This window comes from Pleurodeles waltl, chromosome 10 (genome assembly GCF_031143425.1).
Source record: "Pleurodeles waltl isolate 20211129_DDA chromosome 10, aPleWal1.hap1.20221129, whole genome shotgun sequence".
In the NCBI taxonomy this organism is placed as follows: Eukaryota; Metazoa; Chordata; class Amphibia; order Caudata; family Salamandridae; genus Pleurodeles; species Pleurodeles waltl.
This window is the reverse complement of record NC_090449.1, coordinates 35,147,918-35,164,166: the sequence shown is the minus strand read 5'-3', so window position 1 is coordinate 35,164,166 and position 16,249 is coordinate 35,147,918. Positions and strand designations below refer to the sequence as shown.

The window sequence follows — 16,249 nt, the reverse complement described above, 5'->3', positions numbered from 1 at the left end:
TGGAAGTGCAAACTGGGCTTTTTGCGACTAGTCCCAATTTGCGAGTTGCTATTGCATATGGTTTGCGACACACAAATTGCGACTTCCTATTTGCGGGTCGCAAAATGGGGTCACAAATTTAGCGAGTCAGTACCGTCTCGCATCGCATTTTGCGAGTCGGAAATGGGATTTTTGCATCCCATTTCCGATTTTGCGGGGTCGCAAATAGTGAATCTGGCCATTTGCGACTCGCAAAAGTTTGCTACATCTGGCCCTTAGTCCCTATACGCTGACATTTATGTTGACCTTAAACACAGCCCTACTTAATTTGTAGGAACCATATAACAGGGTTGGGGCCAAAAAAGTTGGATTTGTGGGACACAGGGGTGGAGGATCCTTTATACTAACCCTGGGATCCACTGTCTCTCAGACTTTGTCGTTCACAGCTCTGAGCAGATGCCCTAGTGTGTCTACTTTGTACCTGTTCCACTGTCTGTTGCGTGAACATGCAGATGGCAGGTGAGGGTTTGTGGTGGGATGGGACCTCTGGCTTCATTCACAGAGAGGCCCGGAGTCCTGGTGAGTGGGCAGGTGCCTGGCCATGCTGTAATAGCCACAAGACCTCAGGCTGTAGGAAGGGGATGCAAGATGGACTACAGATGTCCTGTCCCTTAAACACCTGCCCTTCCCACCAGATCCAAGACTGGCAGAAGAGACTTGTCTTCTCTTCCTGGACAGCTGCTGCTTCACAAGAGGTAAGAGCATCCAGGGAAGGTGAATAAAGCCTGCAATGGGCAGTAGCCAGCAAGCGATGCAATATGGATGCTCGCAGAATCTACTTACAGACAATTTAGCTGGGGAATGGCACTGTCAGCATCCTGGTCCATCAAAGAAACTAGAAATACCTGCTTCCTGTGACACAGTGAGCAAAGGCAGCATGTGCATACTGGGCTGCCATAGAAACTGGCAACGCCTGCAAAAAGGGTCCAGTGAAAACAGCAATATCTACTGACTGAGACATTGTGGAAACTTGCTAAACTGGAATATTGAGCTGGTGTGGAAACTAGCAACACCTGCTTGCAGATGCATTGCGGAAGCTTCCAACATCTAGGTAATTTAGCATTTTGAAAACTGGTCATACCAGTGACCTAGTGTGATGTGAAAACTAGCAAGATCTGTTTCTGAGCATTGGAAAAATGTAATTATTGTATACTGTGCCCTTTTGGACAGTGCCATTGTCTGCTTGTTGGGTAGAGTTGAAACTAGCAACATCTGCCATACAGTGCCAACGTGAGGACTGATACAGTGTAAACCCCTCATATCCGCTGCCCAGTGGCCTTTAAAACACATCCTGTTCCTAACTGTTGTCGTCAGCTTATGTCCTACAAAATGCTCCACCCTTTGTGGCTCCTTTAAGTATCGCACGGGAGAGCCCTTACGAGATATTTTATTGGATAAGTGTACCTTCCGAATTATTTCTTACAGAAATCACTACCATTTAAGAAAAATAAATTATATTGTGGAAAAATCTCTGCAAAAAAATTGAGGATTTCTACTTCTGTTAAGTGTTCAAAGAAACGTTTATTTGAGTGTCTTATTACTTTCATCGAAAAAACAAAGCATGAATCTTTTCTTTTTTGTGCGTAAGTCTCCACTCGTTATATTTCTCCGCTTCTGCCCACCCGTGGCTTCAGACTTCTCCCTATTCACTCATCGAGACTTCAGCTGCTTTCACGTGTGCCCATCTCTGCCTTTGTCCCCCAACGCCTATCGTCTTGTTCTGACCCCTCTCCTTGGCCACTTGCATTCCCCCAATCGCTCCTCCTCCTCTGGCCGCACTCTCTGGCCAGGCCTAGAGGACTTTGGGGGACCGCCAGGGCCGGGGACGGCGGAAGCACCGCCAACAGGCTGGCGGTGCTTCCTTGGCCATTCTGACCGCGGCGGTAAAGCCGCGGTCAGAAAAGGGGAACCAGCGGTTTCCCGCCGGTTTACCCCTGGCCCAGGGAATCCTCCATGGCGGCGCTGCTTGCAGCGCCGCCATGGGGATTCCGACCCCCTTCCCGCCATCCCGTTCCTGGCGGTTTTTACCTCCAGGAACAGGATGGCGGGAACGGGTGTCGTGGGGCCCCTCGGGGCCCCTGCACTGCCCATGCCACAGGCATGGGCAGTGCAGGGGCCCCCTAACAAGGCCCCATGAAGATTTTCAGTGTCTGCCGTGCAGACACTGAAAATCGCGATGGGTGCCACAGCACCCGTCGCACCCCTGCAAATCCGCCGGCTCCATTCAGAGCCGGCTTCCTCGTTGCAGGGTCTTTCCTGCTGGGCCGGCGGGCAGCCTTTTGGCGGTCGCCCGCCGGCCCAGCGGGAAAGCCAGAATGGCCGCGGTTCGGTCATTCGGCGGTGACCGCATGGCGGGCGGCGACCGCCGCGGTCAGAATGACCGCCTTTGTGTCTCGGTTCCAGAATGTATTGAGGGAGGCTCTAGTGGTCTGGCATCTGGGCAGCTCACAGTAGACTCTAGAACAGTGGTTATCTACCTTTTTACTTCTGTGGCCCCCACTTTATCATTTCTGGAACCCAGGGACCCCCACTGAAATGTTATTGGAATCCGGGGACCGCCCCACTGAGTCATTACTGGAAGTCAGAGACCCGGACCTAAACATTGTTGATGATTTGAAATGCAAAACAATACACAAAAAAATATAGAGACAAGCATTCTTCAAACGCATACACAAATGATAACACATTTTACTTAATATGCAAACAAATATAAATAAAGCAAATATCCATTTTAACTTTAATAGGAAGGCTGGAGCTTTTCTAAATTTGATTGAGGCCATTCATTGTCCATACTATATTCTGTTTGATGCACCCGAAATGCTCCTACGAATCAATCTGAGGATACTAATGACATTTTTAGCTTCCGTTTCAAAATCCTTGACATCTACAGCAGATTTTTTAAATTTGTAATTTTACATTTAGCCACTGTATTAATGCACACTTTATTAATCTGTTAATATTATTTAATTTTTTAAGCAGTCACAGGCTCCCTGATGAGGCTTCACAGATCCCTAGGGGTACCTGGACCACATATTGGGAACCACAGCTTAAAAGATCCCTGTGGGCTTCCATACAGGAGCTACGGTGCACTCTGGTTTAAAACAGACCTTACTAAAGGATACTGACTGCCATAGAATGAAGGTCATAACTCTACGGACCACTGAACCTTTCAGGGGTCTTAATAAACACTTGAAAAACAAATATTTTAGGACTTGTGAGACAAAGCTTAAAATAGACTCCTATTCAAAGTGAGCACAAGGCCTACAAAGACGATGATGTGATGTCTGACACTCCATTGACTAGCACATAGAGCTCCTTGTCATCTGCTCATCTGTGTTAACATTGCCACCTGCAGCCCTTTGCTTCTCTACACCTCCTGCCCCCCCTCACCTGTGTTAACATTGCCATCTGCAGCCCTTTGCTTCCCTACATCTGTTGCAGCCCCCACTCACTTGTATTAACATTGCCACCAGCAACATTTTGCTTCATTACACCTCCAGGGGCACTCACTCATCTGAGATCCACCAGCAGCCCTCTGCTTCTGTACACCGCATTGGACAGCTCCTCTTCTGTATTAACATTGCCACCTGCAGCCCTTTTCTTCTCTACACCTCCTGGAGCCCCCTCTCACCTGTGTTAACATTGCCACCTGCAGCCCTTTGCTTCTCTACACCTCCTAGGCCCCCCCATCACCTGTGTTAACATTGCCACCTGCAGCCCTTTGCTTCTCTACACCTCCTGGGGACCCCTCCCACCTGTGTTAACATTGCCACCTGCAACCTTTTGGTTTTCTACACCTGCTGTGGGCCCTGCTCGCCTGTGTTAACATTGCCACCTGCAGCCCTTTGCTTCTCTACACCTCCTGCCCCGCCTGTCACCTGTGTTAACATTGCCACCTGCAGCCCTTTGCTTCTCTACACCTCCTGGGGACCCCTCTCACCTGTGCTAACATTGCCACCTGCAACCTTTTGGTTTTCTACACCTGCTGTGGGCCCTGTTCGCCTGTGTTAACATTGCCACCTGCAGCCCTTTGCTTCTCTACACCTCCTGCCCCCCCATCACCTATGTTAACATTGCCACTTGCAGCCCTTTGCTTCTCTACACCTCCTGGGGACCCCTCTCACCTGTGCTAACATTACCACCTGCAACCTTTTGGTTTTCTACACCTGCTGTGGGCCCTGCTCGCCTGTGTTAACATTGCCACCTGCAGCCCTTTGCTTCTCTACAAATCCTGCCCCCCATCACCTGTGTTAACATTGCCACCTGCAGCCCTTTGCTTCTCTACACCTCCTGTTGCCCACCCTCCCTTGTTTTTCAGTGGTTCTCTACACCTGCTGGGGGCCCTGCTCACCCGGGTTAACATTGCCTCCTGCAGCCCTTTGCTTCTCTACACCCCCTTGGGCCCCCCAATCACCTGTCCTAACCCAGGTGCTTCTGACCTCTTTGCAACTCCTAGCGTTCCTACAACTCTTGAGCTATTGCTGCTGCTCGTGGCTCCAGGGCCAGTCCTGAGGACCCTTCAGCTCCTGGTATTGCTGATCTTTCATTCCTGGTCTCCAGTAGCGTTTGATCTTGTTACAACCTCTGCCTGGAGCTGTGGAGCCACTGATCTCCCCCAATCATTTAGCTCCTGACCTACTTTCAGTTTTTCAAGTTTCTGGAACTCCTGGCCCCCTGCAGCTCCTGGGGCCCTCTGCAGATCTTTCCATCTAGCAAGTGCTGGCCTCCCTTTACCCCAGTCCTCCTGCAGCTCCTAGTTGTGCCAGCAGTACCCGGCACACCACGTGGCTGAAACCCACCATGCAACTGCACCCCACATCCCCTGGTGTTCCATCAGCTCAGCTCCCTGGCTGGGACTTGCCCTCACCTCCTGTCCTTCCCTGCAGCTCTTGGATGCCATTCTCTCTGGCTCTCTTGCTGCAGAACATGACATTTGTGCACCTCCGGGCTCTCACTGCAGCTCTTGAGCTGACTAAAGCTCCTCAACTTAGAGCTTCATTCAGCACCAGGTGTCCCTGCAGCTCCTGGGCCCCTGTTCACCTGGCCTACCACTGCCATTCCTGGCCCCCTTCAGCCCTTCTTCTGCCTTCAGGCCCTGGCCCCTTCACTCCCTTTAGCTTCTGACCTTCCTCTGAGTCCAGGTTGCAGGTGTCCGGCTCACCCTGGAGCTTTAGGTCCTCCGTGCTGTCCCAAGCATCCTTGCAAGTTCACACACGAGTTGTCCCTGCAGCTCCTGTGCTCACTGCACTTGTAGGACCCCTTTCACTTCAGCATCCAGCCTCCCTGCCGCTCCTGCCCTTGTGAGAAAAAACTTGGGGTAGGGGTTCACATGGAACTCATTTGTAAAACTGTTTGATATAAGAGGGAAATCCTGTGTCGAATCAATCAGAACGAAGGATATTTAAAACCATCCATCTTGCAAGATGGACGCGCCCATGATCAGGAGAGCGTCGCAATGACCCTTTTGGCTGCAGCTTTCCAGCTACAGACGGGCACATGCCCGAAATATCAAGCCCGGCGCGTCCTTAGCAAGAAGCTCTTGTTTTCCTGTATTATTGCTCCTTTTCTTACAGCAGCTCATGTGCTCTCTGAAGCTCCCAGGTCACTATTCTTGGTGTCTCCTTGCAAAGGCAGACCCTGGTGTCTCCTGGCCTCCTTGGGCCTCTGCAGTGATGGTCCCATGGAGCTCCTTGCAAGGGGGGAGCTGCTGGGTCTACTGGTCCCCTGTCCTGGGCCAGCAATTCCTTGCTTCCCGATAACTAGTGGCCCCTCCACCATCTTCCTCTTACCAGTGAAGGCTCCTCTGCTATGGCGGAGGGGCTCCCCCCCACCACCACCGCCAGCAGCAGCAGCTGCAAAGCTTTTACAATAAAACAATACTAAACTATGTTTATTATCATTTTATAGTAGCGGGGCATGGGGCGTGACAGGGACGGAGGGGGAGTGCACAGCAGCCCCCTTCGTGTGCATGTATGTTTGGCTGGCCATCTTGGGCCGGCCAAGCAGGCAGAGGCTCCCACCCTGCCTAAGAGTGCCGAACCAGGGGGTATCAGCCAATCCTAACTTTGCTTTTATTCTGCCAGCAGAATGAAAGCAGCGTTAGGATTGGCCACAGGGCAGGCTGGGAGCCTGTGCCTGCTGTGAGGAGCGGCGTGGCGGAGGTGGCAAGGAAGGTACTTTTTTTTATTATAATTTTTTGTTTGTCCTTTCCCCCCTCGCCCCCCCTCCACATGCGTGCCTCTCCTGATGCCCACCGCCAGTCACGACTGCCTATCTCTGGCTCCTGTCCTCCTTGCAGCTCTGGACTCTCCCAGAAGCCCCTGGCCTCTCTCGGTCTCCTGTCCCCCTGCAGCTCTGGACTGTCCCTGAAGCCCCTGGCCTCTCCCTTGACTGCTGTCCTCCCTGAAGCTCTGGACTGTCCCTGAAGCCTCTAGCCTCTCTCGGTCTCCTGTCCCGCTGCAGCTCTGGGCTTTCCCTGAGGCCCCTGGCCTTTCCTTGTCTCCTGTCCTCCTGAACCTCTGGACTCTCTCTGAAGTTTCTGCCCTCCCTCTGTCTACTGTCCTCCTGCAGCTCTCGACTGTCCCTGAAGCCTCTATCCTCCTCTGTCTCCTGTCCTCCTGCAGATCTGGACTCTCCCTAAAGTCCCTGGCCTCTCCCTTGACTCCTGTCCTCCTGCAGCTCCGTACTGTCCCTGAGGCCCCTGGCCCCCAGGCCCCCACCTTGTCTCATGTCCTCCTGCAGCTCTGGGCTCTCCCTGAAGCTTTTCTAATGAAGGTTTCCTGCAACTCATTTCCTACTAAGTTCTTAAGTCACCTTTGCCTGCATAAGTAGCTCAAAGTCTTTAAACCATCCACGCCTGAAATAAGTACTTCGTTCAGTCCTCGTTTTTACTTTGCATTCTGGTATAGTTTCCCGCCTGCCTCCACTCCCCCCATTCTAAATGCACGACTGCAGGAACCAGAATGCAAAGTTAAAATCGGAACTGACTGCTTCTGAGTAGCGTGAGACCATTGCCCTTGCTTGTCATGACATCTACAGGTCATGCTCGGACCCTGCAGCTCATTTCTAGTCTCTTCCAGGCTCCCAGTGTGCTGTCTTTACCTGCACTAGAGACTTACTATGGGCACTAACTGACTGAGGGCACAGAAGTGTGGCTCATCCTACAGCCAGAAAGTAAGAGGCCTGCTTTATTGAGCTGACTCCTCCCTCAGTGCCCAAATGGACCAGGCAGCGAAGCGAGAGCAGAGCCCTGGTGGCCTGTGTGGCAAGTCTTCCTTGGGCCCAGGGACAGGGTCTATATTAACTGGGCTCTGGTAATTTTTGAAGACTGCAGTCAGTATATCCTATGACCACTGGAGGGCGCATGCGCCTCATAAATCTTTTTAGGCAATAGAAAGTTGGAATGCATGTCTCAGTCCAGCCCTCGATTTTTAGGTGAAGCCAAGAAACAGCTTTATCTGTTTGGTGCATAAGACCTACTGGCTGTATTATTTTAAAATATATGGCTATAGTTGGCCTTGGATCAGTCCTTTTTTGATTGGATGGCTTTCGTGTCTATCTAATTTCTCTGCATCTTATTAGATGACGTTCTTCACTAGTCTTTGTTAATTTTCTTCTGATTGGATGACTAGTGTCTGTCCACTGCCTGAATTCAGGAAACTACTTTTTATATTTTCTTTCAGCACTCAATGAGTGTGCATGGGGTGTCATGCTCTCACTCTTGTGTGTTGCTGCCCTTGCACACTCCCTGTTCCTCCGTCCCACCCTCTCCTTGCCTGACTTTTTTTTCTCTCGGTTAATCACGAAGACCCTCTCACCCATGCCTCAACCTCTTCTGTTGCTCCCCACAGACTTCCACTCCCCACCTCCCCCCCACGTTGGCGTCTCCTACCACTGTCTCCTACATTAGTCCCCGTCCCCTCCCATGGTGATCTTTTTTTTTTTTTTTTTTTTAAAGACATATTTTTGGGATGGGCCAGCAGCTGCAACTTGCACACTGGCCACTCTTTTTCCAAATGTGCTGTCAGACATGTTTAAATTATTATTTTTTCCACCGTTCCAGGTTGGCATATCCTTGGGATGAATTCCGCATATTTCTGTGGGGCCCAACTTCTTGTCAGGGGAGATGGTGTCCAGCCTGTGAAAAGAGTGAGTAGACGCCGTCTACCTGCGTGTAACCTCGACTCGTGCCCTGCTTATCCCCAGGAGTGATGTACTGTTCTGTCCTTCGCATGGGGCTTGAGGTTTTCGAGGCCACATACTGCCACGGATTACTCCTCTGACTGGCTTTCCACGGACTGCATTTTCTTCACCCCTGATTCTTACTCTCTCTCTACCCCATTCAGGGCCTCATTTAGTTGGAAATGGCGCAGCGCGCTGCTGCAAGCAGTACTGCTGTGTCATTTCCAAAATGCAGGTGTTAGACCTGACAGCCTTAGGGTGGTCATCCGCCAACTTTATGCCTGCCTCCCTCCACTTTTCTGACACTGTTTTGCTGGTTTTAGGACTGTGCACTTTACCACCGCTGGTCAGTGCATATGCTTCCTCCCCTAAATATGACAACATTGGTTCCTACCCAATTGGCATAGTTAATTTACCTGTAAGCCCCTAGAAAAGTGCACTACATGTGCCCAGGGCCTGTAAATTAAATACTACTAGTGGGCCTGCAGCACTGATTGTGCCACCCACATAAGTACCCCCTTAACCATGTCTCAGGCCTGCTATTGTAAGGCCTGTGTGTGCAGTTTCACTGCCACTTCGACTTGGCATTTAAAACTACTTGCCAAGCCTTAAACACCTCTTTTTCTACATATGTCACCCTAAGGTAGGCCCTAAGTAACCCATAGGGCATTGTGCTATGTAGGTAAAAGGCAGGACATGTACTTATGTGTTTTAAATGTCCTGGTAGTGAAAAACTCATAAAGTCGTTTTTCACTACTGTGAGGACTGCTCCTCTCATAAAATAGCATTAATACTGCCCTCATATACTCTTAAGTGGTAGATTCTGATCTGGAAGGAGTAGCCATGTCTTGTTTGGTATTGCCAGAATGGTAATAGACAATCCTGCTTACTGGTGAAGTTGGATTCAATATTACTATTTTAGAAATGCCACTTTTAGAAACTGAGCATTTCTTTGCACTTAATACCATCTGTGCCTTACAGTCCTGTCTCCAATCCACATCTGGTCTGTGCTTGTTGACAGCTCCCCTTGTGCATTCCACCCAGACAACCACAAACACACGAAACTCAATCACATCTGCATTAATCTGCATACTGAATGGGTCTTCCCGGGCAGGAAGGGTGGAGGGGCTCACACTTACTTTTCAAAGGCTAATGGCTGCCCTCACACAAAGGACTGATGACCCCCCACAGGGATCCTGGCAGACAGGACTGGCCTGAAAGGGGAACCTGTGCACCTCAAAACCACCCTTTGAAGTTTCCCCCACTTCAAAGGGATTTTTGGGTATATAAACTGGGTCTCTGACTCCACCAAATCGGACACTTCTGGACTTACACCTGTACCCTGCCAGAGGAGCTACCTTGCTTTCCAAAGGACTCATCTGGACTGCTTTGCTGAGAAGGACTGCTGCCCTGCTGGCCTCTGGCTCTGCTGGAAGGACTCTGACTTTCCCCTGAAGTGCTCTCCAAGGGCTTGGATTGAGCTTGCCTCCTGTTTCTGAAGTCTCATGGCCAACAAAGACTTCACCTCTTCAAAGAAACTCCTTGTGCATCAAAAATCGACGCAAACCCTGCAGAAATCGGTGCAAAGTCTGCATCGCGGCTGAGAAATCACCACACCACCAACCAGAATGACTCCGCACTGTCTTCCCGACTGGAAATTCAATGCAGCACCTGCCTTGCGACAGAAAATCCGACTCATTGCCTACCAGATCAACGCATCGCCTGTTGCTTCTACCAGCGTTTCAAGGATATACCACCCATCGTTCCTAGGCATCTAAATACACCCCGATCACAGTGACGAACCAAGACTGCGTGCCGGAAAACAACACAAACCATTGCAGCGTGGAAAGAAATGACCCATCATCTGGGCCGTGTTTGCAAATTGGATGCACCACCTTATTTTCCCACGCATCTCCTCCTCTGCGGTCTCCGTATTTCATACTTTTTGACGCTTCCTAGATACTGTGTCTTACAAAGAAACAACTATTGATTTCTAAGGATTGAGACTTTTTAAAACCTTTTTAAAAGTTATATTTCAACTTGTACTGATTGGATCTTTGTTGTTTTGACCTTATTTTACTCAGATAGATATAATCTATTTTTCTAAACCTTGTAGTCTTTTCTCTGTGTTACTGTATGATTTATTGCATAAATACTTTACACATTGCCTTCTAAGTTAAGCCTGACTGCTCAGTACCAAACTACCAGAGGGTGGGTACAGGATAATTTGGATTGTGTTGTGACTTACCCTGACTAGGACTGTGGTCCCTACTTGGACAAAGGTGTAAACCTCTGCCAACTAGAGACCCCATTTCTAACAGCAGGTATGCGCTGTATTTACCAGAATACAGCGCATCCCTGTGTTTTCCCAGCACTGTAGTTAAATCAGCTGCCTAGCACCAACATAGCCTTCTTGCACTATGGCACAAGGATGCCTGCATTGCAGGGGTGATTGTTTATGTGCAGGAAGGAACACCTTCCTGCACATAAACCATCATTAATGGCGTATTGCTCCTTCTATGTGGCTGCAGAATGCAGCACACATAGAAAGAGCAAAAAATAAGGAGAAATAAAAGTATTTCTTCTTGTTGCGCCACTCTAACACCATCCCAGGGGTGACATTAGTTTTTGGCGCTGCCTCAGGTGTATGATTTCTTGTAATTCTGAGGCAGCATAAAAAAGCAATGGATTGTGTGTAGGTACACCCACAGCAACGCCCTTTGTAAGTCTCTTTGCCGCAGAAAACTGCGTTGGGGCGCTCCATATTCACAAGGCGGCATTAAGCTATGTAAAGTGACTTACCATCGCGTTGTAGATAGAGAGCAGGGCACAGCTCCACCAGAGCATCCCTAAAAGTGACACTCCAGTGGCACAAGGGCTTCGTAAATGAGGCCCCTAGTCTACTGCCAATCCCTTTATTTTGTCCTCCACTGCCCTCACTGCTCTCTCATTACTGCTTCTCTCTGCCCTTTCAGAGTGCATTGCAATGAGTGTGCTCTCTCACGTGGAGTAAGATCTGCCTCAGCCTCTGCCTCCACAGGTGGAAAACCTCTCCCCTTGACAGGACTATAAACCATTTAGAGGCAGGTGTATTAGTTTGTCATGCAACGCAGCACAGCTAAATACGTTGTGCTGCATTATGCAAGGGGGAAAAACATTGCAGAACCATATCCATTAGGATTAGCCTGCTGCTACCTTCCCTTGCTAGGCCTTTTCAGTGAGGGTAGGAAGTGTGCACTGCTGTTGATATAATCTCTGCTGAGAGAGGGAAGTTTGCATTGCTGCTGTTATGCTGTAACTTTGCCATGCAAGCTTCTCTCCCTCATGGAGCTGGAGCAGCTCAGACAACAGCAGTGCAAGCTTCTCTCCCTCACAGAGGAGCAGGTACAGCTCACACACCAGCAGTACAAGCTGCCCCCTCACAGAGCCCGTAGAGCTCAAACACAAGCAGTACAAGCATATCTCCCTCACAGAGCCGGTACAGCTCAGACAAGAGCAGTACAAGCTTTTCTCCCTCACAGAGCAGGTAAGGCTCAGACAAGAGCGGGGCAACCTTCTCTCCCTCACAGAGCTGGTACAGTTCAGAAAAGAGCAGTGCAAGCTTCTGTCCCTCACAGAGCCGGAGCAGCTCAGACTAGAGCAGTGCAAGCTTCTCTCCCTCACAAAACCGGTACAGTTCAGGCACCAGGAATGCAACCTTCTCTCCCTCACAGACCCGGTTCAGCTCAGACTAGAGCAGTGCAAGCTTCTCTCCATAACAGAGCCGGTACAGCTCATACAAGAACAGTGCAAGCTTCTCTCCCTCACAGAGCAGGTACAGCTCAGACAAGAGCAGTGCAAGCTTCTCTCTGTAACAGAGCCAGTACAGCTAAGACTAAAGCAGTGCAACCGTCTCTCCCTCACAGAGCCGGAGCAGCTCAGACAAGAGCAGTGCAAGCTTCTCTCCCTCACAGAGCAGGTACAGCTCACCCACCAGCAGTGCAAGCTTCACTCTCTCACTGAGCAGGTACAGTTCACACACCAGCAGTGCAAGCTGCCCCCTTACAGAGTCAGTTAAGCTCAGACAAGTGCTGTGCAAGTTTCTCTCCCTCACAGAGCCGGTACAGCTCAGACAAGAGCAGTGCAAGCTTCTCTCCCTCACAGAGCCGGAGCAGCTCAGAGTAGAGCAGTGCAAGCTTCTCTCTGAAACAGAGCTGGTACAGCTCACCCACAAGCAGTGCAAGCTTCTCTCCCTCACTGAGCAGGTACAGTTCACACACCAGTAGTGCAAGCTGCCCCCTCACAGAGTCGGTACAGCTCAGACAAGAGCAGTGCAACCTTCTTTCCCTCACAGAGCAGGTACAGCTCAGACAAGAGCAGTGCAAGTTTCTCTCCCTCAAAGAGTTGGTACAGCTCACATACCAGCAGTGCATGCTGCTCCCTCACAGAGTCAGTTAAGCTCAGTCAAGAGCTGTGCAAGTTTCTCTCCCTCACAGAGCCGGTACAGCTTGGACACCTGCAGCAAAAGCTGCTTTCCATCGCAGAGTCAGCTCAGACAGATACAGTGCAAGGCTTTCTCCCTTACAAGCAAGTGTAGCTGGGACATTAGCAGTCTAAGTTTATCTCCCTCTTCAAGCAGGTGCAGATCAGACCTGTCCTGGCAGTTCAGGCTGGACTGTTCCCATGGGGAGCAGGGTCAAAACTAATTTGCATATGGCTGTGCCCAAACTGGAATGGCATGGTGAGCAAAAAAAAAATCGATGGATTTAACCCAGATCCGTGACTGGGTGTGAATGTTTGATTTGTTCAACTTCCGCCCATCATCTCTTCTTTTTTTATTTGTCACCCTAAGTGTGCCAGATATGCCCAGACGTGGATCCTGTGTTAACTAGGTCACCGGACTTTAACTATTCCGGCTGATGAGGGTTGATACCACAAAACCGGTCCCAGGATGCTTGTTTCCGATCTGGGGGGGAACCTGTCTTGGCAGTTCGGCTGGACTGTTCCCATGAGGACCACGGTGGAGTGATTTGCATATGGCTGCGTCCAAACTGGGAAGGCATGGTTAGCACAAAAAAATTGATAATTTATTTTCCCCAGATCCATGACTGGGGGTGAATGTTTGAATTGTTCAGCATTTTGTCCATCACCTGTTCTTTTTGTGATAGGTTTAAAGGGCTTCCACAATGTAATTTGCTACTGAGAATGTCATCTAGCCTCCAGCAGGCACCCCAAAACATTTCATCTCTCTACTCTCCAGAAAGCCGTCCAGTTAGTCGGACATATAGCAGTTGTGCTCTTGCTGTCGGACACTTGAAGACACTTGAGTGTAATTGGGAGGAGGCCTGCAAGCAGTTGGAGAGGCCACATGGACCAGCACGTACGAGGCTCTCTTATGGTGGCCGCTGAACAGTACACTTATGAGGACACAAGAGGGCGCTGATGCCATGCATTAGAACGAGCTCGTGTATCCCACCGTGGCTGCTGTGTATCGCTGAGAAGGCAGCCTTCTCAAAATGTGTTCCGTGCGTCACGTAAGGACTCTCTGCACTTCCTTATGGACAGAAAATCAAAACAAATTCCAAGATTAGGAGACGACAGGTCTGCTTCGGTTTGTTTAAAATATTACTTCCAGTCAGACGCTAAAACGTTTGATATGCAGTTGTTTTTCTGCTTGCGGTTGAAAATTGTGTGGTTTCTCAAACTCTACGCCACATGTCTAACATTTAGAGCTGTGCATTGGATCACGCCCCAAAATGAGTAAGTTTGCATTGTGGAAATTCTAACTATTAAGAGTTATTTCTAGCCATGGAAGTCATTAACTTCAAAGATTCTGAATAAAGGCGACTTTGAACTTTCAATAAAAATGTAATTTCATAACCTGCAAAACCTAAAACAGAACACTGCAAAAACAGACTGGCCCACCATAGCCGGCGTATCCAGGCTCCGTGGAGTTACCGGGACTGACCACCCTTCACCCTTCGCCCTGGCAATTTCAGTAAATTTAGCGCATGTCAAGGTTTTCGGCCGAAGACAAGCTTTACGAGTTCCACTGCCGAACTAGTCAGCAGACATGATCAGAAAGCCATTTGGTTAACAGTTGAGGCTGTTTGTAAAAGTTGTATTTAATTCCTCACGTCATTAAAAAGTTTGAAGACCACTGGTGTATGTCGATATTGTGTTTCTGGATTTAGTGTTGTACAAACACTCATATATCACTATGAAGAAAAAGGCGTTCCAATAAAATAAAATATTTGGATAGGATCACGCAGTTTGGTCAGACGGGGAAGCTAGGGTTGATCCTAGGATTTCTGGTCACACATTTGCAGTTCAGCCACAGGCAGCATCCAGTGCTTAATTTGTAAATAAAAAGGTGCTGGTGCTCAAAGGTGCTCTTAAACATGTGGCTGCTGCAATTAAATGTGTGAACGTGGAATACTGAAGCGACATAATCCTGAAGACATCTCGGCCTCTTCAATCCATATAAAGCCGCTCCCTGCCCTTTCAGCTCACTCTGGCAGCTTTCTACTTTCTCCCTTTGTGATGCTTTTTCGTTTTTCCCTTCATCCATCTTTCCCAAACGTGTCTTTTGCTCGCAGCAAATGCTTGAGGCAGAAGAATAAGCCCTGGCCCTGAAAAATAAGTGCCGGTGCTCAGCACCGGAAACAACAAGCACAAATTAAGCACTGGCTGCATCTCTCTTTCTCCTCTATTGCAGCAGCTGATGCTTTGATTTTACTGATTGGTGCATGAGGTTAGAGCTTGTGGCGAGCAGAAGCCCAATGAAATGTCGGCTCGTTTTGGGCTCGAGGATCCAGGGGGACCTCGAGCTCTGCCAGAGCCAGGCGCGTGTCTTGAGCCTGGCTCGAGCCCTCCGTGGCTCGCCCACCTCTAACACTTACGCTCTCACAATTGCACCCCAATAAAATGCCTGTCACTGCAGTCGCCAACTGTCCCGTTTCATGGAGGTTCAGCAAACTTTCTGCAGAACACAAGTGGCCTGCATTAACCCACGGATCTATCTCACTGAAAGAGGATGCCGGCAGGGCATTGCTGGCCTCTGGGCACTGTCCTCAAAGGTCAGGGTCAGCCTCGCGCTTACCTGGCGATCCCTCCACAAGTGTCTGTCCTCAGCCCCGGAAGTGGCTCTTCAGAGGGGACCCTGAGCTCCGGCTGCACTCGCCCCATAGCCTGGCCCACTCTTCCCAGCATCCTTCGGTGCCAGAGCCTGCTGAGGACGACACCAGGAGCAGGTCGCAGTCCGAGGCGGAAGTGGGGTGGGTAGGGCGTGGGTAAACACTGATTACAGTACTGACATCCCCAGCTGTTCAGTAGCACAGTAGCGGAACTCATTGCAAAGAACCATTAGCAACACTTGCAAACCACACAAAGGCACATTAAATGCAATAATAAAACGACAGGAACCGAAAAAAGCAAGGGGATTGTTTATCAGTAAACAAATATAACACCAGTCCTGCCAGACTTTCTGCAGATTCCGCTCGCTCGAATCCTTTTCAGACGTCAGATAGGGCCCAAGTAGTGTTGTTTATACTGTAATAACCAGAGGCGTAGCTTTAGGGGGGTCTTTGGGGTGTTACACCCCCCAAATATATGTATTTTGTGATAAATAGTTAGGGGCAGGTGCTTTCAGTCGGGTATGGTGAAATGTCAGTGGCATTTCAACAGGACTTTTTACACACAGAGACAAAAACGCACACACACAGACATATTCCCTCTCTCTGTTTGTAAAGACTTCAAAAATTTTAATTATTTAACAAAATAACGTTTTCTTACTTAGCACCCCTATCAATCCGCATTCCTCTCCCTTTCCACTGCACCTTGAGCCCTTCTCATGCGCCCTGCCTAATGTATAATGTATTTTAACATTAGGTGCCAGCCTGATTGTTAGGAAATCTGAAGCTGCCCCCCTCCCCCCCCAATATTACCGACCAAGCTCCGCCCAGGTGATAGCCCCGCGCACACCCCGTGGGCTGCAGGCGGAACCTTTGAACACACAGTCCTTCGCGCAGGTGACATCAGGTGTGCGCTG

At 49.6% G+C, this 16,249-nt stretch overlaps 1 protein-coding gene across 1 annotated transcript in view; it reads right to left on the bottom strand.

The window, feature by feature from the left end:
• LOC138260999 (NACHT, LRR and PYD domains-containing protein 3-like) overlaps positions 1 to 15,435 on the bottom strand; it is a 122,451-nt gene extending 107,016 nt beyond the window's left edge. The window contains exon 1 of the mRNA XM_069209588.1: positions 15,302 to 15,435. The gene's annotated coding sequence lies outside the window, so the exon portion shown is untranslated. The remainder of the gene's footprint in view (positions 1 to 15,301) is intronic.
• Between the last annotated feature and the right edge of the window lie 814 nt (positions 15,436 to 16,249).